This window comes from Gallus gallus, chromosome 5 (genome assembly GCF_016699485.2).
Source record: "Gallus gallus isolate bGalGal1 chromosome 5, bGalGal1.mat.broiler.GRCg7b, whole genome shotgun sequence".
Classification (NCBI taxonomy): domain Eukaryota; kingdom Metazoa; phylum Chordata; class Aves; order Galliformes; family Phasianidae; genus Gallus; species Gallus gallus.
Window position 1 is genome coordinate 19,452,318 of NC_052536.1, and position 27,300 is coordinate 19,479,617.

The 27,300-nt window shown below is 34.4% G+C and overlaps 1 protein-coding gene across 1 annotated transcript in view; it reads right to left on the reverse strand.

The window, feature by feature from the left end:
- Positions 1–27,300, reverse strand: part of RAG2 (recombination activating gene 2) — a 565,728-nt gene that overhangs the window by 397,930 nt on the left and 140,498 nt on the right. The window contains exon 3 of the mRNA XM_040700890.2: positions 10,818–10,876. The gene's annotated coding sequence lies outside the window, so the exon portion shown is untranslated. The remainder of the gene's footprint in view (positions 1–10,817; positions 10,877–27,300) is intronic.

Below are 27,300 nucleotides of genomic sequence, written 5' to 3' on the forward strand. Positions count from 1 at the left end.
ACAGCCAACCCCAAAGGCATATCTTTGCATTAGCAAAGGATATTCATCCCAGGGGGATACCCCTTTCAGACATCCAGATTGAGAAAGCTCCTATAAGCTTGGCTTTCTGAAAGATGCTGCTGACAGAGGCAGTAGCTGAATATTAATCTCCTGATTGTTTCCAATATTAGTCACAAACTGCTAGCCAGCTTCCGTTCATGACATTCATTTTTGGGGATAAAGTCCATCCTTTCTTCCTTCTCGGTACCTAATAGTGCATAGGCAGTTTGCATACTTGTTGTCATACTTGACATAACCTTTAAAAAAACAAAGCCCATAAAATACCATATTTGCAAAACACTGCCCACACTGCCCCTTGAGTAAGTATAGCCTGTATTTAGCTCAAGGATACTGAGCGAGAAGTTTTTGAAGGGTGAATTATTCTGAACAGACTTTTTGTACTGAAAGAACTGCAATAGTTTTTTGAAGCTCCACCTTTGAATTGTTTTTGCCACAAATTATGCATTTAAGATGGATGATGTTGTGCTCCTTATATCCCTATATTAGAGAAGTTTATTTTTCCCCATTTTTTTCTAAGTCACTCATAAAATATTTTAAACATATGCAGCACCATAAGTAGGCATTTTTTCCATTTAACTTCCTCAATCCTTAAGGAAAATGGTGAAAACCCATTCTCTTTTCATTTCCCATAACATTCCCACTCATTTCTAGTCTGCAAGCAATCTATTTTTTTAACAAACATTAGTCATCCATAGTATATTGGAAATCGTACCTATGCTAAATGGCTAGGAAATTGATTTTTAAAGTAATTTTAATGAAATGTACATTACTGCAACATCTACCATCCCATGATCCCTATTAAGGCCAAAAGCCAAGTCTAGAAGTTTATCATTTTTCGCACAGTACCAGGAAATAATATTCTTGTACACACTAGCATTTTCAAAGGACTGGATAAAGTCTAAATTTCAGAGACTGCTCAGCTGTACTGCATGGAGCAGTAGATACTACTTTATAGATACTGGTAGCTCACACAACAGAGGAGTAGAAGCTTCAACTGTATTTACAGACCAGAAAGTTTCTATTCTCTGTTATTCTGGAATGTTTTGATCTGGAACAAGAGTTAATACAGTATATGGTACTAATGGCAACCAAAAGCAATGCACTGCAGCCTTCTTGCTTCCATAGCACATTGCACTATACCACCATATATTGTAATAATTTATAAGTAAACATTAAGTTTAATGCTAGGATCTAGACATTATGCCTTTTCTAATTATTCAAAATGTTTATGCAACTGAAAGGGAGCTTCTGATCTGCACCATTTTATTCACAAATTTATCCATTCAAAGAAAGTTCTTTTAGCAGGAAAAACCTCCCCTTATACTCTCACTTCTGCAGACTAACTTTAATACGGAACTACACAGTAGATTCTCTACTAAGTATTTTAAAAAAAAATGTTACAGAGAAAATAAAACTGGTTAACAGCCTAGAAGTAGTTGATCACAATTAAAACTGGTTAAAAAAATTCTATGATCTCATTGTGTTTCACTGACCCATTATGATAGCTAATGAAAATTTCTAAAGATTACGCCTAAAAGAGGCAAGCAAACCAAGTTTTCACAGTATGTCATCATGAACAATTCACCATACACTCTTGGTTACTCACTCTTTCACAAACAAGTCCATGGGGATTTATTGATCTAAATGAGTTACGTACACAAAGATTTGAAAGCTGTATGTTTGAAGTGACCCTTCATGGTATATATCACACGTGAATCTGCAGTTAAGGCAAGAAAGGGAAAAAAAATACAATATTTCGTTCTCTTAAAACTTTATGATAACTTCTGCTAGATGGGATTAAAGGTTATGACTTAAAGGAAATGCAGCATTCACTGGACCAGTGATCACTACTAACTAAAATGTGCAGATGAAAGCAGATGGGACTCACTGCCAATTTTCTCATCATCTAGTGTGCTGATACTGCGAGCTTTTCTCCTTTTAATACTCAAATCCAGGCCACCCAGTGTTTCAGGATGAAGTTGCCTGATAGCAACATAACTGCTGGCAGCAGAAAAACAGTGTTTTTTAAAGAATTTATAGATTTCAGACCACTATCTGGACTGCCATCCCTGCTCACATCACTGATTCACATGAGTTCATCTCCTTTAAGACAGCAAAAGAATTACTTTGCCACAGAGAAGTGCTAACATCTTGGGAGAGATAAGGGTCACCATGTCATTTGGTGAATATCATACAACATAAAAGTCAATCACTGTAACACTGCAAAAACTCATCAGGTATCTCAGAAAACAAGTGTGTTTCTTCTGGGATTCTGTCAAGCAGCATTTTTGTTTTTTACTTTGATTACCTAAAGTCACTTCACCTGTCTCTCAGCATTACATTGTCTGCTTCTCCCTCTTTCTCTAAAAGTTTATTGAATAAAGTGCCAATCTCTCTAAGAATTGTCATCTCTAACTGTATGCAGAACCTTAAAAAAAAACACCTCTTTGTCTTTTTGTTTTACAAACCAAGTTCCAGTAGGGTTTTCTATGAAAACAAACACGAAACAACACGAAGTACTTAATACATGTACACTAGCCTGTTTTCAAGATAATTATATTGACCTTAAATTCTCCAGCGATAAGCTATTGGGTTGAGGACATCATTTTCATGTCATGATCATATCCACAGGAAAAGAATAAAACTGTAGAAAACAGTAAGGTGGTTTCTTGAAAGAAAAGCAAATGAAAGACAGGCTTAAAACTGGAAGAAATCTTTTGAGGGAGTGCTCATAATATACTCACAGGTATGCTTCATCCTGGAAACTTTGCTTCACAGAATTGCTAGTAATCATCATTACTTTGTACAAGGCAAGAAACTATACATATATATTGATTTTAACATTACTGAACTCCTGCCTTTTGCAGGGAAATGTCTTCCAATGCTATTCGTGCTGATTTAGCTCTGATCTACTGATCACTAATGTTCTGTTGTTTTGTCAAACCATCACATATTATGGCTTATTTTTCCTATGTTTATATTTCTGCACAGTTAGTAACTGTCATTCAAACTATATTTACAATGTTCTTATTCCCATTTACCAGATAAATAAACAGGTATGTTTGTTTATAAGGGGCATAAGGTATATTTATAATAAGGGTCACGTCCAAGACTGTAGACCGTTTCAGCAGGAATACAGGTATTAGTCGTTTTAACATACAAACCATTTAAAAAGGTTTAAAAGCAAGAACACCTAAACATGTGGCATTTAAGAAACAAAACCATTTTTATCTCCTTAAAGATGTTTGTATATTAATTGTTTTACAGATTAGGAGTTGTTTAAGTACTAAAGCCTCTTTAACACCTTAAGTTCTTAAAATGTCTTACAAACACAGACATGGTGAATTACCCTGAAATTATGGAAATGAGACTTTGATTTTATAGTGGAGCTTGGTTTTGTTACCAGAGTCTTGTGGTGAAAGTGGTCAAACAGTATCCTAACAAAGAAACACCTGGCCAATGGTTTTGCTAAACAGGGACACACACAAAAAAAACAACACTGCACTGGCAGATGCAGCTCTTTGTCTCTACCTGCTCATTAACTCCCCTATTTAGAACAGCTTTCTCCAGTTTTTTTGTTGTTGTTGTTTTTGTTTTAATTCAAACACATAAAACTCTCAAAAGAAGGTGTTTTTTTTTGTTTTTTTTTGTTTGTTTGTTTTTTGTTTTTTCTGTGATAGTTACGATGAAACATTTGGAGGATATTTTTCAAAACCCTAATTGCACTATTGCACTATAACATATCACAGATCATTATATGTCTGCATCAGTATTTTTAGCTGCCGTTTGAGATTTTTTCAGGTTTATTTTTAAACCTCCCATGAAATAAAGTTTAGGGAGAAACCCCTCAGCCTTTTGATTTATCATTTGTTCGCCTGTATTTGATTCAAGATAGATAATGCACTTACAGAAACTTTTGTACTCTGTTTCTGCTTTATTGTTTTCAGTAGATCCAAGATAATTATTTAGTTGAGAGTACCCATACCGCTACCTGAGGTTGCTTAAGAAACATAGCAAGGAATACTGATTTCTAACTAATGAGAAATAAGTAGTTTAATCTTCTTTAAATATTTTGACCACATCGGCTAAACAGCTGATTCCATTCAAATTTTTGAATAAATATATTACAAGGGTGATCAGGAAGTAAAGAGACTACCAATTGAAATATGCAAGAGATTTCTTATACCTTTTATTAAAAAAAAAATCTTATCAAAATATTAAAAACATCCACAGGGAAATCCAAGTTCTCAAATATATGAACTACTTAAACCATTCTGTTGCTAGTGATGTAAAGAATGTCATATCCCTAATGAAATAACTTGTATGTACATCATGCACTGACAAATTAGAAATATACTTCTCAGATTTTCTAAAGTTGGATATTTTGGATAGCTAAGCCAATAATATTTTAAAAGCATTTCCAATTAATTCTGTTTGTTATTACCTCTTTGTAAACAGTCCATATCAAGGGAAAAAAAAAAAACAACCTTCCAGCTGCTGAAAGAGTACCTTCATTTTAAATTGTCATACAGTGCTTCCAAAGATGCAAAAATCTGCTGCGCGTGAAGAATTAAGAGACCGTCACAGCTTCAAAGTGCCATTGTCTGATAGGAACACTTTCTCCTACCCAATTGATTCCATAAAATCTGCAGAAATAGGTTTGTATGCATGCATGGCTGTCCCAAAATTATTAGTATTTACAATATCATCAAAGGCAGAACTTATTTTCTTGCATTGTCCCCCCCCTCCATGATGCATTACAATTTTTATCCCCTTAGCAATGTAAAGTCACTTCTACTAGTGTTACTGAATCATACAAAATTATTTTGTAGGTTTGTTTGCAACTCGGAGGGACCTTACATGTTTACTAGAACAGGCTTAAGGCAAACAGTGTCTTCATCATCTTAAAAAGGTCTTTAGTTGCTTGAATAAACATCAAGTAGTCAGCATGGTCCAGAGGACAGCATAAAGGATTGAATGACAAGATTTGAATTTACTGGATTTGTTGCTGATTCATTTTCAGGGAATTTTAACATCTGTGCAGGTAAATAAGGGTCTATGAGGAACAATGATAGGAACATAATATTTGCAATCTAACCTTTGTTGCTGTTTGTTTACATGAGATGCACAACAAGAACACGATTTTTGGATATCCCATTTTATTTAGTTGTTTCTATATCTTTCTACATTCCCATTTTAAAATAAATCTTTTAGCCATTTTTGTGCCTTGTGTTCTTAAATCTTTCCAACTTTCTCCATTTATTTATTTATTTATTTACAATATATGAAACGTGACCAGCAGGTCAAAGGAGGTGATTCTGCCTCTCTACTCTCACGAGACTCCACCTGGAAGAACTCTTATCAATCTTTCTCTGTTTAGGTCATAAAATTCAGATGCTGGTAAACAAAGGTATGTAACAGTAAATGGCAAAATACTGTGAGCACAAAAACTTGGAGACATTGAAGCAAGAATGGATCTAAGTTTAGAGATGGAGAGATATGCAACTTAGAGACAACATTACTAGAATAAAATGAAAGCTATAGATTCATGAATTTGGCCTCACCAGGCAGGCTTTCAGACAAGCTTAGAGCATTAATCCCCTAATAAAATAACAGCACTGACCACTAAGTTATTCTTCAATAATATTGTTTGCTTTCTGAGTATTGCTTTGAATGCTGGCAACAGGTTCATGACTGTGTTTGATTTTTTTGTTGGTTTCTCTTTTGGTTTTGTTGGGGTTTTTTTGTTTGTTTGTTCGTTTTTTTTAAACTATTAGAGCCAATCTCCTTATTAAGAACGTTAGTTTTTGGAAAACAGCAAAGCCTCTTCATTGAGCCGTTCAAGATACAGATTATACTGCTCACTTCTCCTCAGGACACAGCACTTTGGCTGGTCTTTGAGGAGATGCGGAGAACATACTCTCCCTACACAAAAATAGAACAATGCAGAGGTCATGTCTCTGCTTGTCACTGGACAAAAGAGAAGAGCTTTTGTCTGAAGCCCACAGGACACTAGTAAATTTTTGAAGGGGACTGCTGTCAAATCAGACTATGTTTCCCAGATCAGCACATCCCCCGCTAGTAAAGAGATAATGGAAAAGTTCTCCAACTTGATGTTCTCCTGACAGAATAGTTTCAGACACAGTGCCTCTTGAATCATTTAATGTATTATCTACTAAATATTTACATTCCTGTTAACTCTGACAAGTTTGATTATGATAATATAATTATGATAGTTTCTAGGGAGAAACAACTTTCAATTAAAAACTGGGAAACTAGAAGAAATGGAAGCATCAGAAAGAAAGAGTTCTGAAATTAAATTAAGGATTCAACTTCCTGTATCCATTTATTAACAAAGTCAAAGTTAGGTTGTATATCAATTTTGGCATCTGCACAATGTTGTTTGTGTGGTCAGAATGTGAAAACCATATTTTTGTTCTCAGTTTTTCTGCATTTCACAGACTATTTTTTCTTTTGATTAGTCTGCAATTTTCTCTGGCATATTATTTAACTTCTTACCCTCCTCTGCAACCATCCTTGTCTTGATCCAGTAGTAAAAAAATATTGGAAACGGAGAATGAATTACAAACGATCTTTCCCATGTCTTATTCTCTCAAATGTTTGTCATAAGAATTGAGAGTACCAACAACAGGTCCAGTCTCTGCACAGAATTTGTTTCAATATAAAGCTACTATAATAGTGAGAGACAGGAGGAGTTGATGAATTTTCTGAAAAGTGGCTGCTCCAATTAGAGCAGACAAAATAGTGAGACAATCTTGGCAGAAAAGCATTTCTGAACTGCTGCAATTTTTGCAGTACATGTTCAGAATCAGCAAATAATGACATTTATTTTCTGAAGCAGGGGAGGTCAACCAACCCGGTATCTTTCTACTAAAATATTTTATAGTGCTACAAGCAAACCATTCAGAACTATGCTCTCTCTACTTGCGTAGCTTACAAATATTTAGCTAAAGCAAATACCTAATGCAGTTTGTTGTGTGGTGTTCAGATTACATGACAGAAACCTGTTGCAAGTAGTTAAAAAAAGACCGAGATTATTACTACTTGTTGCTGTTTGAGTAACAGTTCTGCTCATGCAAAAAACAATATTGGTATTGCCAAGAACCTATAAAGCATTCAAGGGTAGTCCAATAGTCATACACAGAAAGAAGAGTTGAACTCGTCCACCTGGTGAAGGGGCTCTCTGGCTATACAGCACTTCTCAAGAAAAAGCCAAGGTCAATAAGATGCTCTCCCTTAAGCAGACCCTCAGTCCAAACCCTTCTGGTCATTTGAGGATCATGGGTACAAATATTTTGCCTGTACTCGCTGGACCAACCACACCCCCTCACATCATGCTCAATCATCAGGTCAAGCTGTGACCTTACAGTTCCCATACAGTAACATCTTCCAGAAGCCAAGGAAATGGATTGCAACACTACTGGTGTCTGTGAGACAAGGATGTATTTCTATTGGTGTTAATGCAAAAACTGATAAAAAATTACTGTTTAGAGGGCAGCAATTAGAATAAAAAATCTTCTCCACTTTCTATAGAAACTCACTGTACTGAGCATATTTAATAATCAATCATAGACATCAGTAGAAAAATAGCCCACAACCTATCACCTTCTAGCCATGGTTTTCACATCCAGAATACATTCAAGCAAGTCATCTGGAAACGCCAAAATCTCTGTACTTTCACTGTAGCTTCATTCATGTTATAAACTTCAAAAAAGATAAGATCAGTCTACACAGAAATTTTTTTATTACGTAGAAGGGATGTTCTGTTAGGTAGTAGATACTGATAACTTTGTAATCAAAAAAAAAAAAACCATCACTAATTTCAAACCACATTCATCATTTCTTGAATGTTGTTAGTAAACAACACTAGCATTATTAAAGACAAGTGATCACTGCACACCAGGTCTCTAAATTTAATTTAACAACAATTATTACTAGTGAATACTTTTAACATACTGAACATCTTCTTCAAAGTCAGCTAAAAGCTGACTATTCCAGCTTATTCCAGCCTAGACAGCAGCCCACTCCATATCAAATAGAGTTCAGAAATATTACTCTATTTGTATTTGCAAGTACGTAACACAATGCAAAGTGCAACAAGACAGCAAAACAGTAAATTCCCAGACTACAACAAGTGAGGATCCACTCAGATGCAACAGCAGTAAGTGCAGAAATAAGGGAAAAAAAAACGACTTACCTTCAGAAGGCCTCAGATAAGCAGGTATTTCCAGAGAGAAACCCTTTCCTCCACTGACAACCCTTAAATGAAGTCCCAGAAATGGGTGGATCCTGGCTCCACCCCTTCTGATCACTGACGTGCATTGCATACATCTGAGCTCCCATGAATTGGCCCTGTCTTCCCACCAAGTACTCAATCACTGTTTCAAGCCATGACTTAGCATTTCCACTACAACATACCTCAACAGTTTACAAATTTACCTGAGAGACACGCTTACTACAGTAGCAGTGTTTTTACTGCATCTGGTTCTAATATTGAGTGTTAAAATACTAACTAAACAACTAATTTAATTTTCTGAAGTTCTGAAATTGATTTCTCAATGCACTTCCTTATATCTTCCCATACATGAAACTTTCACTATACTTTTTTTCATCCTATGGCATATAGGTGGCCTTTCTGGCTCAATACAGAATTTTCCTTACTTAAATCAATTTTTCTTTTTTGGAATCAAATTTTCTTTTGCATCTTTTGTACTAACCTACAACTGTACACAGTATCTGGACTATTAATGGTTCTTTAAAGTTCTCAGGGTGCAGACAATTTATGTATTCCTAAGCATTCCTGGTAGGAGCCTCTGCAGCTGCAGCCAAGTACAAATTCGTAGTGATTTTTTATTTTTTTATTTTTTTCATTTCTAGGATAGGATAAAGCCTCATTTGTTTTCCTATAGTGTAAAAATGCTTCCACAGTATTAAAATGAGAGGGAATTATGCAAGGACACTGAGAATCTAAACTTCACCATGCTTATATTCAATCTCATTACTGACCCACTAAAGAAATCTGATAATATCTGCCTCAAGTAAAAATATTTTACTGCATACGAAAATATTTATTAGACGTAGTGGAATATTGTTAGGCTTAATTAATGTGCTGTGAATTTCTGAGATAACAAGTGCTACACAAAAGTGAAAAATTATTTGCTAGGCTCACAGCAAGAACATTATTATTATTATTATTAAAGATTTTATGAAACTGGGTTCTGCAGAATTTAACATACACTGTGCTAAGCTATGAGTATTCAAACTGATTTTTTCTTCAAATATTCTCATCACAGACAGTACTGAAAAGTACCATAGAGGTACATGGAACTAATCAAGAAGAGTTGTAAAAATGAAAAATCTGATAATTATAAGTATCAAAAAAAAAAAAAAAATTACACCTTTTGCTTTTGGCTCACAGCAGCACTTTCTACTTAGACTTCTATCTCATTTCCTCTCTGATATGATTCAAATGTAAGAATCAAATTCCCTTAATCTCCCTGAAAAATCTGTAGAGATATATTTGGCATAAAAATGACCTACATGTTCTTCAGAGCTATTGAAAAAAAAAAAAAAAAAAAAAAAAGTAAAATGCCCCAAATAAAAGCCGTAGTGAGGAGCCTAATAATATCAAAGAGGAATTCTCTTTTTGAAGTGGAAACATTAAAAAAAAAAACAAAAACACATATTTGCCAAACACTTTAATTCATCCTTCTCTGTCTGAAAACTAATATATTGATTGGCTGCAAATCTATGTATTTTTCTTTGTCTCTTTCAGCACCATGACATGTTTTCTATGATATGTAAAACACGAAATGTAAGACCTTCTTTCCAGTCCACTAGAATGATTCCCGCCCTTCCTTTCCATATTTGCATGCATTACACAGCAACATGCAAAGGAAGTACATGGATTCAGAACACTGATATCTTCTTCTGATTTAGGTTAAGATTTTTCTCACAGCAGATCATAAACTCCATTTTCTACATAAGGATGTCCTACTGATGACTTATCTCCTTTTGATAGAATTTCTCACACTTTTGGAAAGTCCTCTATTACACAACTTCAGAGAAATTTGGCGGTATTATTTCACTGTTGTGGAAAAGTTCAAATTACTTCCTCAGTGGGCTGTTGTGATATCTTCAAATTAAAGATTTTCAGTCTAAAAGGATAGATGGTGGAGGAGACTTTTAACACCTCAGACAATAGATTTTATTTGCCTTCTGTGAAGATGAGATGTCTCTGGACTGCTTAACCGAGAGGCTCCTATCTTTAATTTCTTTCTCTAATGCTGAATAATTCTGTAGCTGCTCTCATAAAGGGCAAATTTTGGGAAGCTTATCACAATAATTATTTTGGAAGTATCCTATAACAGAGCCACTGTTGATTCAGAGCGTGGTAGAATTCACACATGTAAATGAATTTTGCTGCCATTCAGGTAATTAGGAGTTAAAGAATACTGAATAAATACGGGAAGATGTCATCTGACGAAAGTCTACAATATGTAATTGACTTTTTAGTCAAAGAAATAATGATTCAGTGTAAAAAGTATCCTGGAACACTATCATATCTGTTTACTGTTTCTGTGATTTATTTCTAGCAGTTGTTTGAAATCTGAATTTAATAGATATACTCCAAAGAAAATTTTATAACTTACACTGATCATTTTTTAGGCATTAAGAAAACAGTTCAGTCACCACCATGTCATTATCTTAAAATAAACAGGAAATTATAACTTTACCTTCAATTTTGTCCATGATTTCATTTTTTTTTGCCTGAATCTTCCAGAGGTATCGAAATCTACAGAACAGAAAAATCAGACAGTTCAGAGTTTCAGAGAGAAACATAAGACTGAAAATTTGCCTGAATTTCACTTGAAAATATCATAAATGCAGACTATTCTGCATAAGTTATAGCTCTAGGATTTATCTATAAAATGTAATTTACAGCTACAGAGGTAAATGAAGATGGAAATTCTAACATCCAGAGCTGAGAAGTCATCACAGGTCTGTGTGAGATGATGTTACAAACTTATGGCTTTTGTTTGTATTTAATCTTTAATATACAATTAGAGAAATGAAAAAGAAATAGACTCTGTAATGAAGGAATGATAAATACATTTAAGACCAATATATCACAAAAAATGCTTGCATTATGTCAATTTGAACTAAGTCTTACCTATAATTAATTTTTAAAGCATAGTAAATTACAGCTGAGATTATTCTACTCTAGTTTTGGACTAGCATCTATTAGCAGTTTAAACAAATCAGAGAATACTCTTTCAAAGTGAAAAATGAAAACAAACTCTACTGCCCCAAAATGTTAACCCTGAGACCTCTCCACAGTTTCAAGATTCTGTGAAGAGTCATCAGTGTATCTTAGCAGAACTTCGCCAATTTGTATAAAGATGAATTAGGTCTTCAAACCATGACTTAAATATGCATTGTAAAGATAACCTTGTATGGACAAGAGGTCTTAGGTCATTAGAATTCCGGAGAAGAAATTATGAGAGCAATTTAGAGTACCAATGTAGCAGTTGACTGTACAGATCTCTTGAAGTCAAGATCGATCAAGAAAGGGATTTGTTATATACAGTTCATCACATCCTCAAGGAAATAAATGCTGCTTCTGTTTCATAATTATTCCTTTACACTCGCTAGACAAATCAGCCAACTGGAAATGCTGTGGAACACTGGATGAATTGAGTACTACGTTGTATGGAAAGGAGTGAAGAACATTAATATAATGTCTTACTGAATATTTTAAATACAAATATAATAAACTTGAAATTATTAGCATTTACTATAGGTAACAGGTATTCTGCTAATACTCTCTTCATTCCACTTAATTGATATGCACAAATTATAGTGGAGAAAACATATGAATGAGATGAACTGGATATGTTCAATTATCTCCACTAGAATGTTGTCTTCCAAAGTTTTTCTCTTAACTGAACTTCTTTATATTGACAAAACTAAGATTTTCTACATGCGTTCTCCATGCACAGACTAAGATTCTGATTTATCAAAGCATTTAAGTTAAAGCTTATCTCTAAATCTATGTAATGTGTTATGGGACATGATAGGTATTCATAAGACAGTAAAAATGGAAATAATGTGATCTGAAGTATTATAGTAGCCAATTATGGAAAGTGCTCAAAGCATTTAGTTGAGCTTACTTATTTCATATCACTCAAGCAGTGTTTAACAGAATGTATAACTCCTTACACTCTCAATATATTTGTGTTTCTAAAGTCTGTTATTAACTATATTATCTAAATTTAAGCATTTTTTTTAGACAACTACTCCAAAAACACTAGGGAGTTCCCTTTTTGCAACTGCAGTTGTTTTGGTTTGGATGTTTTTTTTTTTTTCTGTTTGTTTGCTTGTTTTTGTTGTTGTTGTTGTTTTGCCCGTGGTTTTGAGACACTGTGAAGATTTGAAGTATGTTGATTTTTTGCAAATACTGAAAAAGATATTTTTAGAACCTATTAACGTCTGTATTTACAAGAGATAGTCGACTGTGTCTGAACATACTACAACAGTGTTTATTTGTAGTCTTATTACAGGCAAAATGGGAAATTATATTTTCTTCAAAAATAAGCCATACAATACATCTCCTCAGATATGGGATAGATAAATGTTATAAGGCACATAGAATAAATAAACTCCAAGATTTTAAAATAAATTTGTCATCCATCTATGGATTCTGTCCCAGAAGAGTGAGACAAAAGATACTTAGTCAGCATTGGTAATCTATATTTTCACCACATCTTTAGCCATTTAAGATAAATGGCTCAACTGGCTGCTTAAAATTATATTAGTAGAAATAATGTGACAAGAAGCTACTAAAAAGGCTTATTAGTTGTCCCTAAGATTAAACTTATTGTTGCATATATTAAAAGAAAAAAAGACCACCACCTGAGGCAAACATTACTCTGAACCAATGACTGATCATCTAAGTCAAGAAGGAAGCCATAAAAAACCATCAAGATTGTCTGCAATAAGTTAAAGGCCTTAAGTATTTATATCATGTATGCAACAGCTTTGGAATTTGCACCGGTGGTGGAGGTTTTCAAGGATAAGCATTCATATTCCTATGTCACAAAGTATAGAATGAAGAAATGCACACAAATAAGCAGATGACTTTCAGTATCAGTCCCCTGTACAGACTACGGATTTATCAGGATTGAAGTCAACTTTAAATGAGAACTGCATCTGTCCACAGCTTTCCTTTGCCTGTGAGGAAGCATCTCATAGTGTTCTGTACTAACTGCAGTCCTTGATCAAGATTGAGCCTCTTGTGGTTCTTTTTCCTACTACAGAAAAGTGATGAAAATATGCATAGTTAATGCCACGTCATTGCTCCTGGCTGACATTTTGCCAGACCAAAAACCATGGGGGTATGTTTTTTGGTAAAAGGAATCTATTCCTAGTGTACAGAGAACTCATTAAATAAGTTAATCCAAGAACTTTGGAAGAACAGTTTATCATGACATCCTGAGGAAGGGAGTATATAATAATAAATCAGTCCTTTGATGTGAGCCAAGTACCATTGGTTAATTTAAGACAAATGGACATAGTATTAGACAGGTTTTAAAAAATAAAAATAAAAAGACAAGCGATCTGTAGCTTGGTAATAAAATGAACATAGCTATTGAAAGAGGTTTTCGCATTTAAATTTTCTTTTATTTCTGTACTATAAATATAATCCTTATTTGACCTCATAGAGTAGCTCCAACATTTGAACTGAAGATTTTGGCACTAACAGAAAAAGAAATGTTTACATTTAGGTGGACTAGTTTTATGGACTTTGCAGACATTTTAATTGGTGAGAAAGTAATTTCGGTTGGGACATGATATATGAGGAACTATGTATTCCTTTCTATGGGACTGAAAGGAGCTCCTGAATAAATTTCTAGGTCATCTTTTTATGGGCTTTGAGACAGGTATAATACAATGAAACCATGTCATGTCTGAAATATATTTGTCAGATTTGACTTTTAAAATCTCTGTGAGGTGTGGGCTACAGTGTTCTGATAGGTTTCAGCATAAGCATAAGAACGTATATCAGAAATGCTTTTCTCACATCTAATTTAAGTGTTACATTTTATAAATGATGTCAACATCTATTTTGTTGTACTCTAATTTGCAAATAGCTGATTAATGTTTTCTTCATAAAAAAAAGCTCTTAACATTAATTTCAAGAAACAGATAGTGACAGTAGGATTTAAAGCATAGAACAGCTCTCATTCAAGGAGAAAGTGAGTTACTTAAGAGTCACTAATAATTTGGGGAAGATGCTCTGGCACTGAAAATTGCTCTTTATAGAGATCAGAGGAAGACTTGTCCTCTACTTTCTCTTTGATGTTGTAGCATAGTCTCTCATTCTCATGGGCTGCAGGCAGCTGCTCACTGAAACTCAAGCTTGCTTTCAAATAAACCTATTTTGTGGATTGACCAAGAATAAATATTTTTATTTACTGACAGGAGCACTCTGTTTTGATTTGTAATTGAGATATTTTCAGTTGGTCCTTCAAGAAAAATAGGACAATCGGTTTTGAAAAACAGTAACAAATAATAGCATATTTGACTCAGTCATAAAAGTGGAGTTTACAGGTCTGCCTAATTCCTTTCAATTTCAAATGGTTTCTAAAGTGTCAATTTAGACCTTATTCTTCTCAAATGTATGAATAATTGTATTTACATTAGTTTTAGCTTTTCTAGAATTAGCAGTAAGTAATATCAGTCCATGAAGATCAAGCATTCCCCAAGAAGTTAAATCACCTTAAAACACATGAAACATTCTATCTGCAGAAGGAGCTCCAGGAAAAGATGATGTTTTATATGAAAAGAAAAATACCTCTTTAGGAAATCCTAAGACAATTGCATTTTTAAAATTTCCTCTGTGTAGGAAAAAAACACAGTATAATACAAGACCTCACCTGTTGACAGACACGACTGAATAAGAATATAAAATTTTTAGAACTTGAAATTTACTAAGTTTGTTTGTACACAAAATAGGAATTGTGATCTGTATGATATAGTGTTTTACCACATTACATATCCACTTGATTTTGTTTAAACCAATGAATTACCAAAACTGTTGTAGTAAACACAATCTTACTTCTTCACCTAAAAAGCTAATTAGGTGACAATCTCACTCCATCTTAAAAGATTCTTCATTATCTCAAGTCAATTGCTGGTTGATTTATCAATTAGTTTTGTCACTGATGGTTCAAGAAGCATTCTGCACTGTGATGTATTTCAGTGTAATTGCATCCGAGTTTGTTATTACCGGCTTTTTACGGCACTCAGAAAAATCTCTGGTGGTTAATAATAATTTATATTCAGTACAAAATTTAAAGTACAAATTAGGACTTGCAAATGTTAAAACTGGAAAGCACAAAAGTATAGTGAAACACATTCTCACATATCTTTATTTCAGTTCTTATTGCATTTTGTATGCCTTTCAGTCTTTTAATGCTTCATTGTAATGTATATTTTTGAGTATCAAACACAAGGAAAGTGCATAGTAAGATCAAATTTTCAAAGAAGTTGCAGACTCATAAATATACCAGGGAAAAATCATTTTATGGGACTCAACATTTATTAACATTAGCCATCACTTTGACTAAAGAAAAATCACACTTAAGTAAATTTCAGAATCCCAGATAGCCTGATTATTTCTGTGTTGTTAATGTTTTTGCTTCCATTCCCCTCCATTTTCTCCCTCCTCAGAACAAGAACTCAGCAACGTGCACAACCAAACACCTCTGGATAAATTTCAGAAAAATGCAATAGCTGCCCAAATCTGGTCTATTTTTATCAGCTTCATCTGCAGAGATCTTTTTGGCAAGTTTCTCAAAACAAGCTATGGTGGAAGAATAGCTTTCTCAAATGAACAACAGTGCTTGTTACTAGCCTAAGAAATCCCTGCTATTAAGATCTGGTTGAGTCTTGTCACTGGTTTTGCATTTGAATCATAACTAATCTGTAGACATATTTCAGAGGCTCATCTCAATAATGGAGCGTATGAAGCATTCTTAGGGGTTGATCTTCCTTTCTCTGAATTACAGATCATATTCACAGCTTTCAATTCAACATTCTATTAATGATTTTTATGCATAAGCTCCAAGAAAAAGAAATTATATTGGCAATGGCTTGTCCTTGAGTCAGCATTACATAATTTATTATTATTATTATTATTTGAGTGGATGAAGATTATATTGATATATGCAAACACTGAGATTTCTAGTGTTTTATGCCATTCACTTAAAGCTTAGTAACTTAGCTTGGCATAGACTGCTGGGACCTAAGCGGCAAATCAAGGGCCAGCTCTGCTCCAATCTCCCTTGTATAAAATCAGATGAGTTCTCATTCCTTACTCCCCAAGCTGACACTTAAATTTGTTTATTTTATAAGCTAATCCATACTTTTGTGAAGAACTAAATCCAAGGTGTGGCTTTATTAAAAAAAAAAAAAAAATGGAATCAGCTAAGAGGAAAAGAAATGGGAAACGCAGAGGCAAAAGGTCCATCTTGTTTTACACCTTCTGCTAATAACGTTTCCATAAACTGATTAACCACAAATTATTAATGTCAGTCTCAATGATTTAGAATATACTTCCTTTATTGAAAACTGTCTCCCAGGCATTCTAGCAGTGTTTTTAACAATTATTTGCATAGTTGAGTTGGCACCTGGCTGTATAGATAAGTTACTGTAGTCTTGACACAATGGCATGATACATTTGTGCATGGCATAATCTTGATGGCCCACAAACAGTGCTTTTGGATGAGAAGATTATAAATGAATTGCAGTTATAATTTTTTACACTGCTTTTAATACTTAGTTCTCACAATATGCCATCTAGAAGGAATCAAGTTCCTTTTGGCGTGATTGAAACATGGGCAGAACACATTATGCCAGGAAAGGAGCTGCACAGAAGAGCTAATATAGCAAAAAAGCCCACTTTTTTATCACAGCAGGATGTTACTGTTTCTATTTTTTTTTTAATTACAGTCATATATAGAAGTACCGCAGAAACATTAGCTAAATTCTTAGCAACACTGAAATGTTATTTGAATTTGGTGTGAAGACTTACTTCATTTTGTTTGGGTTTTCATACAAATGAAAGTACTCTTACAATACCCAGAACTTTACAGAACATGGATCTTTCCTATTTCTCATGTAGACAGGATGTGTTACACTAGAAAAATTCTTAAACAAGAAATAGAAGAGACAGTCAAAACTTAATAATGTTTTTGGCCAGAAAGTGAGATTTTAAGGAAAAATTTTTTAAATCTATTAAATGTTTGAAATTATGACAAAAATGTTTGCAAAAGCTGAGTGACTCAAAAGCAGGTTGGGTTTTTGTTTGTTTTTGGTCAAAGTTTTATTTATCTCTAATACGTAAGCTTGTCTTCTTACCTTACGCTGCTCCATATATTCCGAATGCCCAAGGGAATATAGTTCAGTTTAGTCCTTTACCCATTTCCACCTGAGATAGAACATTCTGTATATTTTCAGCAGATCAAAAACAGATGATTGAGTCAGAAATTTTAATAAGGTCTTTTAAGCATCAGGCATATGGAGTATTGTTTGTCTCCACTTCCTACTCTAATTTCACACTACTAATCACCTCAACCTCTGTGAAGTTTGTATGTTCTTCCCCTGCTACAAAGTCAAAGTGGTGTTGTAAAACTGACTGCTATGCACAGCCCCTGTCCATTTCATTTAGGTTCAGCTTGGTCACATATTTGCCAAAATTAAAAAGCTCTTCTTTCCCATGGGAATCAGATGGGGCACTTCAGCTGTGCAAAGAAAATCCTAGAAAGGTTTAAACTGAGAGTAACTTTGCAGCATAAAGATAAATATCTTGCGTGATACAGAGCAACTGTCTTCCAAGGAATATTATTTGCATCTCGGTTTAATTCCCCAAGAAATGTTAGTGGTAGCAAAAACAGAGCAAAAGCAGTACCTGCTAATAGCCCAGGATGCTTTGCAGAAGTGGAGTACAGGCCAAATATCTAGCTTCCTTCAATGACTTGTTCCACTGTTTCATGTCTAGAAAGACCATCTATTCTAAATATTCTAAATTCAAAATATTGCTATAGGTGAGTGAGCTTGTGGCTGTCCAAGTTATGGTTTTGTAGCAAAAAGACACAGCATCTGGAAATCATCTATAAACTTCAAAAAAGCAGGTATTACTGGGTACAATGGCTTCCACAGTGGAAAGTAAGTTACTACAAAATCATACATCCTTTCTTGGCTTTTGCAGGTGAATTTAATTTATGAACATACAACATATCTGAAAAAACTTGTTGGTGCACTACACATTCCATCAAAATCTCATTGTTGTGGCCACTGAAGATTACATATGGAGGCGATATTATTCCCCCAGTGACTATTTAAATGTATATTAGCTTTTTCTCTTTCATGTTGGCAACAAAGAGGCAGGAATGAAGCTACTGAAAGCATGCAATGGAAAAATGAATGATTTTAAATAATCAAGGTTTATTGTATAGCTCATCAGCTGTTTTGGTTTTTTTTTTTTTTTTCAGGTTTTGTACTATAATAGGTAGGTATAAATATATGTGTGTGCATTCAATTTTTTATGTACAAATTGTCTATATATATGCACAAAATATTAAAATAAGTCTTTGCTTATATATCAGTATATATAAGCAAATATATATATATCAATATCAAACAAATGCACACTTATTTCCATCTTGTCTTATAGAACAGATGCTCCAAGGAATAAGTACCAGATGTTCATGGAGATAATATATGTATATCTTAGCGCAATAAAGTCAGTCAAATAAAGCTTTTACAGTTAACTATTGTACTTTTTAACCATTTTTCAACATTTGGCCCAGACATGTATTCTCTTCTCTATCCTGCAGTGACAAATCTCTTTGATTCCAGGTGCTGGTCTATTATGATTTCGGTCTTGTTTGTGCTCATTTTCAAAGCAATCCTGAAGTTTTCTCGTAGAAATATCTTAATTGTGATCTTCCCTGCCTTCTCAGAACAGTATTGCTTTCAGAGCACAAGTATAACATTTCTCAAAGGGCACTGAGAATTCTCAAAATTTTATTTTCATCTAAACTAATGCTAATTCTACTGCTTTTGAAGAGGATTGCAGACTAAAGCTTTCCTAAATGTAAGAGCAACTGTTTGTGTAGAGTGAGACAACTGTCAGTGGAATTTTTGCCTGGGGACAAAATTTTGCAGCACGTAGCTAATATTCTCTCTTGGAATATAGAAGGGATGACAAATTAGGATTTTTGTATCACTTCAGTTGAGGACTTTTACAGAACAAAAACAAAGAAATAGACATTTTTTCTTATGCTTCATATGAGAAGTATCTAGTGAGGGCATTTGGTTTTTTGTTGTTTTGTGTGTGTGTGTGTGTCATTTTGCAGCGGCAAGGCAGATATGTTCTTGGGCAATTCTTTGGTTTTCCACTGAGACTTCTAACAGAAACTGTATTATATTTGTTGCAAATCTCCCCACCTATTAAGTGCTCTAACATCAACTAAATTTCTGCAAGGCCATAAGAACAGACTTGCAGAGTAGAGAAGTCAATATCAATTTACGATACTTATATTCATTGATGTAAATAGAAGAGAGAGAGTGGGTAAAAATAAAAAAAGAATTAGAAATGTACTTGACTTGGGAAGGTATCCTTAGTGTATTCAAGGAGCCTCCTGGATTGCCTACAGCTCACTATGCTACTTTTCCAGCAGATGTCCATGTGGTTAAAGACCCCAGCAGGATGAGCACTTGCAATCATGTTGCCTCCTGTAGCTGCAGGTAGAAAGCCTCACTGACAGGCTCTGATTGGTCTGGTGGCCTGTAGCAGACAACAGTCACAGAGCTCCCCCTTTACTGCCTCGGTCTCTGTCACCCAGAGGCTTTTGACTTGCCCATAAGTGTTCTTTAGAGACAGCTCTTCGTATTCTATCCCTTTCCTGGTGTAGATAACAACACCCCCACCTTTTTTTCTTTTTTTCAAAATGAACAACATTAGTTCACATTATATTAATCATATTTTACTTTATGTTTAAAATATTTTTTTTGCCATTGCTTTCAATGTGAAAATTACAAATCATACAAAGTGAGTCTTAAAGTCAGCTAAAGAATCATTCCTGACACTCCTCACTTGAGGCAAAGCCAATATATTCTATGCGAAATTGTTTTGAGACAGTTAGAAGTGGTTATAGGCTTTTAGGAATGCCTTTAATAAAGAAGGAGATCCCATACAAAATGACTACAGAGGTAAAGATTTTCCTTTAGGAAATCATGGAGTCTTATGGAAAATGAGAGGCCATTTGTTTGCCATTCCATATACACAAGTAAGAAATGAGTGTGGTGAGGTCATCAGAGAAGGGACCACAAAATAAAAAATCTGGAAAGTACATGATGTGGAGTTTCAGTTAATTCTATTTGTTGGTACTGTTAAAACTGCTTTTCAAAATTAGATTCACCGGATGATATTTTCTGCGCTTCAAAAAATTTCTCATTAAGAAATGTAGCCAGTAAATAGGTAAGAATAAAGGAGCATGGTAAATGTAAAAGGTCATTCTGTTCAACACTCCTATAGTTTAAAAACAAATTTTGAGAAAACTAAGTCCACAAACACTGTATTTTATATTGTTTTGGTACTCTCAGTTGCACTTAGCCAGTGATACCATGGTGGCCTTATAGAATCATAGAAATATTCAGGTTGGAAAAGACCTTAAAGATCATCAAGTCCAACAACAACCTAACCATACTACCCTAACTCTAACAACCCACTGCTAAATCATGTCCCTGAGCACCACATCCAGATAGTTTTTAAACACATTCAGGGATGGTGACTCAACCACCTCCTTGGGGAGCCTGCTATAGCGTTTAACAAACCTTTCTGTAAATAAGTTTTTCCTGATACCTAACCTAAACCTTCTAAACCTCCCCTGGTGCAACTTGAGGCCATTTCCCCTTGTTCTGTCACCAATAACTCAACTAGAACCTAAAAAACTCCTGTGCACTGCTTCCAGTTATACTATGGGATGCAACTGAGCAAATTATGAGCACTTTTGGCATGCGTTTCAGCTTCCCAGTAGCTGTTAAAATAAAATAAAATCTAAATTCTGGATAAACAGAATATGAATAACAATTAGAGCATCACTGAAACTAAAAATGAGAAAGGTAGGTTTGCATACCAGTCTATTCCATAATACTGTTAAGAATGTAACAAACTTGAGAAGTAAGTTTTAGAAAATAAAGTCCTTGAGAGTGATTACTTAAACAGGAGAGTATTTTTGCAGTAAATTGACAGAATCTCATGAAAATGAAAAAGACTGTGAAAATGGAGACATTATGAGCCAAGTATGTATCAGAAACATAAGAACAAAACTAACTCAGTGCCATGTTCAGCCAAGGTCAATCTACCTACAAAAATAGATGTTTCAGTATATCTTGGGGTATCTTCAAAAATGAAGATTGATATAGCAATATTTGCATTTAATGAAAGACATTTAGCTTTATTTCCATAAAAATAAAATGGTGTTTGCCAGTAACATTTTAATAGTACAGATTATTAAAATAGAAAAATAACTATGCATATCTGGTCTGTGGAAATCTACCACAGAATGGACTCAGAGTAATAGCTAAAATGTACACAAAGGAAGAAGAAAATCATAAGGAAATACCAGCATTTCAAGAAACATATGGAGTTTTACCTACTGCTTCTCAACACTGAGTTCCTTGACCCTTGTTCTTCAGAACCAGATATCTGTGCTACATAGTTTCACTGGATCAGAAGTAGTATAAGTTTTAAATATTTGCTGCTTCCCATTGAATTAAGTTATGATAATAAATGAAATAGTACAATTATGTGGGAAATTAGTGCACCGTTGTTAAAGTTCATAGAAGCGTGAAGGCTGATATTACTGCATAGGGAGGAAACAGCCTGATCTACAGTAAAACATAACTTCCCTGTATACCATAAAAACTGCATGGGAGATTGTAAACTAATGGAATAGAACTTCAATCAAACATTAAATGTTCCTTTCAATCACTACAAATTTTGTATTCAAGCAACGGCTTTTTCTTTCAACCCAGGCCATTCTATGATTCTATGATGATTCTATGATTCTATTGAAAAGAATCACAATGAATATTATCAGGTTACTTTTCAGACTAGCTTTTAAAACACTTTTCAGAAAAACAAAACAAAAAAAAATACATCCAGCTGAGCTGCAGAAAAAATGTAATATCAAAAAGCAGCAACCTATTCATATCGTAGCTAGCTTGATTCTCAGTTTTAATGGCTACAGCAAGACACACCACATAATCTAAAAAATTGATTACAAAATGACTCTCAGTGTGCTTGCTTCTGTTTGGAAAACTATTTTCAATGTCATAGTGAAAAGAGATTGGTCCCATTTACATATGATAAAATAAGGCATGAATAGGGTGTGAGCTGGGTCCTGTATTCTATAATGCATAAGAATGAGATAGAGTAATACAAACATTAAAATGTTCATGATCTCCTTGTGTGCTCTGACCAGGGCTAACTGAATACTTAGGCATTAAAGTCTCATTATGAGACAAGAATTTAGAATTTTAGCTTTTAAAAAAAAAAAAAAAAATCAATAAAAAAAGACGAGGCTTGATGGCTGCAAGGGAATTCTTGGAATTAAAAATGAACTTCATCAAACATGAAACCATTCAGAGAATGGCAATGTCAAGGTTAGAATGGAAACAAACTGCACACATAGTGGCAGACTGTCAGTCACAACATCACTCAACAGGATATATATTTAGCTACCATATCAGAGAAGAAAGATAGGACACTGTAGTGATGTACTTATTCCTTCTAACCACAGAATACCTATTATCAAAATCACTCTTATGAATGAAAATTAATGGAATAACGGCTCTGAAAAAATGCAACACAAAAGAAGACAGGTTCATCACTTTGTTTATACTTCATCCTTGTTAGCATTCTCTGTTTCTTACTTCATGCAATATTTTCTCATTTCTTTGCATTTTGCTTTTCCTGTGAATTCTAATGTTTTTTTTTTGTTTTTTTTTTCAGGAGAACCAAAGTGGCAGCTGCACTACAGTGAGAAGGAATGGTACATTTAAAATTAATGCCTTATTTAAACAATGTTTGAGTTCAAAATTAAAACCCACTGTGATATGACTATATTTGTAGCAGTTTTTTTTTTTTAAGACAAAAGTTGACATTTCATTGTTGGTTTGCTTTAGTATCAAGTGCAAAGGTTTTCACAGTGCTGGTACACCTTCTAGCATGGTAACGATATGTCAAAGTCTACAAATATATCTCTACTATAAATTTATGCCACGTCTCAAAAAACAACAACAACAACAACAAACACAAAAACAAAACAAAACAAAAAAAAACCCAACAGCCATTTAATTCTTTATTTTAGCGGTAGCCACCGTATGTGGTCTGGAGAACTATATTACCTTTCAAGCAGCAAGAAGTGCTAGATTTTTGCCTTTTCACTATGAAAGAAAGATCAGCACAAGAAACAAGATGCAAGAAACAGATTCATTGCTAACGCCCAGCTGTAGCATGCTGATGGGGCATGATGTAATCTGACGGGGAAAAACATTAAGCAACTCCTGAAAAGAATCTTATCCTATTAATTATGGCCAACTGCTTAACCTGAAACCTGCTTCCTGGATGTTCTTTAAGAAAAGAGGACTTTCAGGATCAGACCCATGACAGATGAACTATTCTGATATACTACAAGCAACCCACAGGTTAAATCACCTTTGCTTTCCCGGAAACACTTGAATATAAAGTAGTACTTATGAAAGTAAAGTTCTTCATACGTCTTACACTCCAGCTGTTAAAAGTGAAAACACACCTCCAGAAGGTCCCACTGTCTCAGAAGAAGTTTCTCCCAGTCCTTCGTATACTAAGATGGTAGCAGTACTAAAGACAGTTTTTCAGAATTTGAAAACTAAAATACCATGCCAAAAGATTAAACTAATGGGAAGAAATAGCCAGAATTAATTTGCAAAGTTGCTGTATTTCTTCTTCTGTAAAATGAAGTTTGTTGCAGATTGTACAACAGGAGTTATTTTTTTTTCCCAATTATCTGCAAATATTTGCATAAATGGGAGATATATGGAGAAAAAACACCAATTTCAAAATGAAATTTTACATGGGAAAAGCCTCCCTAGAAGTTAGCATGTTACACTGAAGACAGCAATCTCCAAATGAACACTCTCTGTTGTGGTCTGTATAGGTCCTGTTGCAATATGCCTTACAAATAAGGCATAAGAAGTACCAGGACTGCTTTTTCTGCCCAATAAACAGGATGGGAATAGTGTTCAGAAAGCTCTTAATCTCCAGCAACATTTTTGACAGATATTTCATGGACACATTTTCCAGTCTATTACCTACAGGAAAACACTGATAGCAAGCATGGTAACTTTGCAGTATCACCAAAAACTAACCACACAGGCATTAAAGCTGTTCTCCCTTTCCCCTGCTGCGGCTTTAAAGCCAAGCCAATTTCCATGTGCACCCTTTAATTAAGCAAAGACTTCTGCTGATCTTGAGCAGATCTCATCTCTGTCTAGGTTGGCAAATTTCCAGTAGTGTACAGGAAGCTATCTACATTTACATATAAATTTAGATATTTAAGGGGATTTAATTTAGTCTCTGCTTTTAAACTATGGCAAGTCCTTTTACGTATACTGATATTTATGCACGACATTGCAGGTGTGCTGCTAGAAGATAGCACAGAGGAGAAAAACATATATATAAGCAGAGAGAAAAATATTGACTCAGTTTCGGTGATAAAAGTTAAAATGTCTCTTCCAAGTATCAAATTGTTATTTTAAATTATCTGATAAGTTTACATGTTAATATTCTACATGCAGGAATGTGAACTCCTATGTTGAGAAAAAAATAAGGGCACAGTTTTACTTATTATGATTCAACATTGAAAATGTGGTTTCAGTATTCGTGTACATTATTAATAACAATACATTAATGATAAACCTTGGCTACATGACAAGGGGAAAGATGGACTGAATATTTGGGATAGGAAAAAAAATAATGTTGATGAAAAATAAATAGTGTGCCATTCTGTTATTACATGTTGCCTGACTAAATCAAAATAGTTTTAAACAAAAAGAGAGGCTAAAATCATGCTCTTTAATGGAAATACTTTCAAATTTCTTGGACTTACAAGAATCAGTTCTGGAGTAAAACAAACAAGCAAACAAACAAAACAAAGTAATCACACTGCTGTATTTTTTTCCCCCACAAAATGTAATATTTTTCACTATAGTAGCAATTGAAATGGTGAAAAGAAATATAGCACCTCGTAAAATATTATACATTCTGTAAGCAGGTCACGGACAGGTGGATGCAGATAGATCCACTAAGCTGTTCTGTATGTTCAGGGAGGCCTCCAAAAGTGATTGTACACCAAGAAATGTAAAATGCCCATCGGTGACACAGCTTCCTGTTGAGGAAAAAGGTTTTCATGCACTCGTTCAGGTTATCTGGATCTCATCTAAAGTGCCTACAGGTACTGACATCAGTTAATAAGCCGTATTGAAAACACAGTTTTAACTATAACACAAATGCACTATTATGTATTTAATTGGTTAGATTAATACTTAGGAGAAGCAAAATACCAACATGAAAATAAATTTTCAGGCATATCAATAATTCTCAGAATTATCAGTTGTCATTTTATCGATAACAAGCTGATATTTCTCAAGGAGATTTGGAGATCAGCAGAGAAGAAAAATAGGATTTATTTTTTTCTTGGTCCTAAGATGAAAATTGTTAAGTTATCTCTAGAGCAGTATGTCACATGATCTTGAAAGTGAATGATCTTCAAAGCTTGCTCTAAGTGTGGATATGGAAGTACTGCAGGAAAACAGATTCCAAAACCTTTCAGTGAGAATCTGACTTTGAGGTATGTTCTATACTTTTTTTTTTTCTTTTTAAGAAAAAGTACTGTAAAACCCAAGAGTATGGTGTTACAGCATGCAGAAATTTACTTGCTAAAAGATGCACTAGCATTAGTTTCCATTTTTTATTCCAACTTTTCTTTGCTGAGATAGATGCTCTTTCTAGATACTTTTAAGTCCATTTGACTTTACACTGAACAGGAATATGTTTAACAGTAGGAGGTATGAAAGAAAGAATAAAAAGACATATTCAAGGTAGTCTGAGGACTGAAGATATTTTAGCAAAGAACAGATCTTTCACACATTTTTTTATTTGCCACGGTCACTACATTAAGCTATTTACTATGTAAAAAGACTACTGATCTTTAAACGTTGTACTGTGAAGGAAAATATCAGATCACTCACTGCTCCAGCTTGCAAATCAAAAATACTGAACTGCTTTTCCCGGTTAGAGTGGAATGAAGGAAAGACAGGCTTGTTGCAGGACCCGAGGCGCCAACATTTAAATGTGAAGTACAGAGTGGGAATGTTTTAAGTAGAAATATATCTAAGGTACAAGTGAACTACAGGGAAACTGATCCAAGAGTAAATGCAGAAAGCATTAGTTTACTGTAATATTATGCCAAAATAGCTATTAAAAAAGGTTTTCATGATGAAAACTTCATATTATTGTTATCAGACATGAGTAAGTGAACTTCACAAAATAAAAATAGATAAAAAAGCAAAGATACGAGAGTACTTCACGTAGTTATGGAAAGACAATATGCGAGATTTCTCAGGAACCTTAATTTCTGTCCTGGGAACTTTTCAGGACCAATTTGTTATCAGATGGTTTACAGTTCTCTACCAATTTACTTTTTTGGGCACTGCAATGGGGTGGATACTGAAACTAATTAATGAAATCTATGGGGCAAAGGTAATTGAAAATAATCATTCTGAATAACATGTACTTACTAGACTAAGCGTAGATCTTGCCATCTCCATCTCTTAGAGATTGCATCTTCATCCCAGGCTAAATAACCCCCACAAATAAGAATAGCAATTCTAATGAAAAAACAAACAAACAAACAAAACAAAACAAAAAGCAACCAGAATCACAGAATGGCTTGGGTTGGAAGGGATCTCAAGGATCAAGTCTCAATCTCCCTGCTGCAGGCACAGGGTTGCCAGCCTCTACAGCAGGTACTAGATCAGGTTGCCCAGGGCCTCCATCCAACCTGGCTTTGAACACCTCTGGGGACAGAGCATTCACAAGCTATC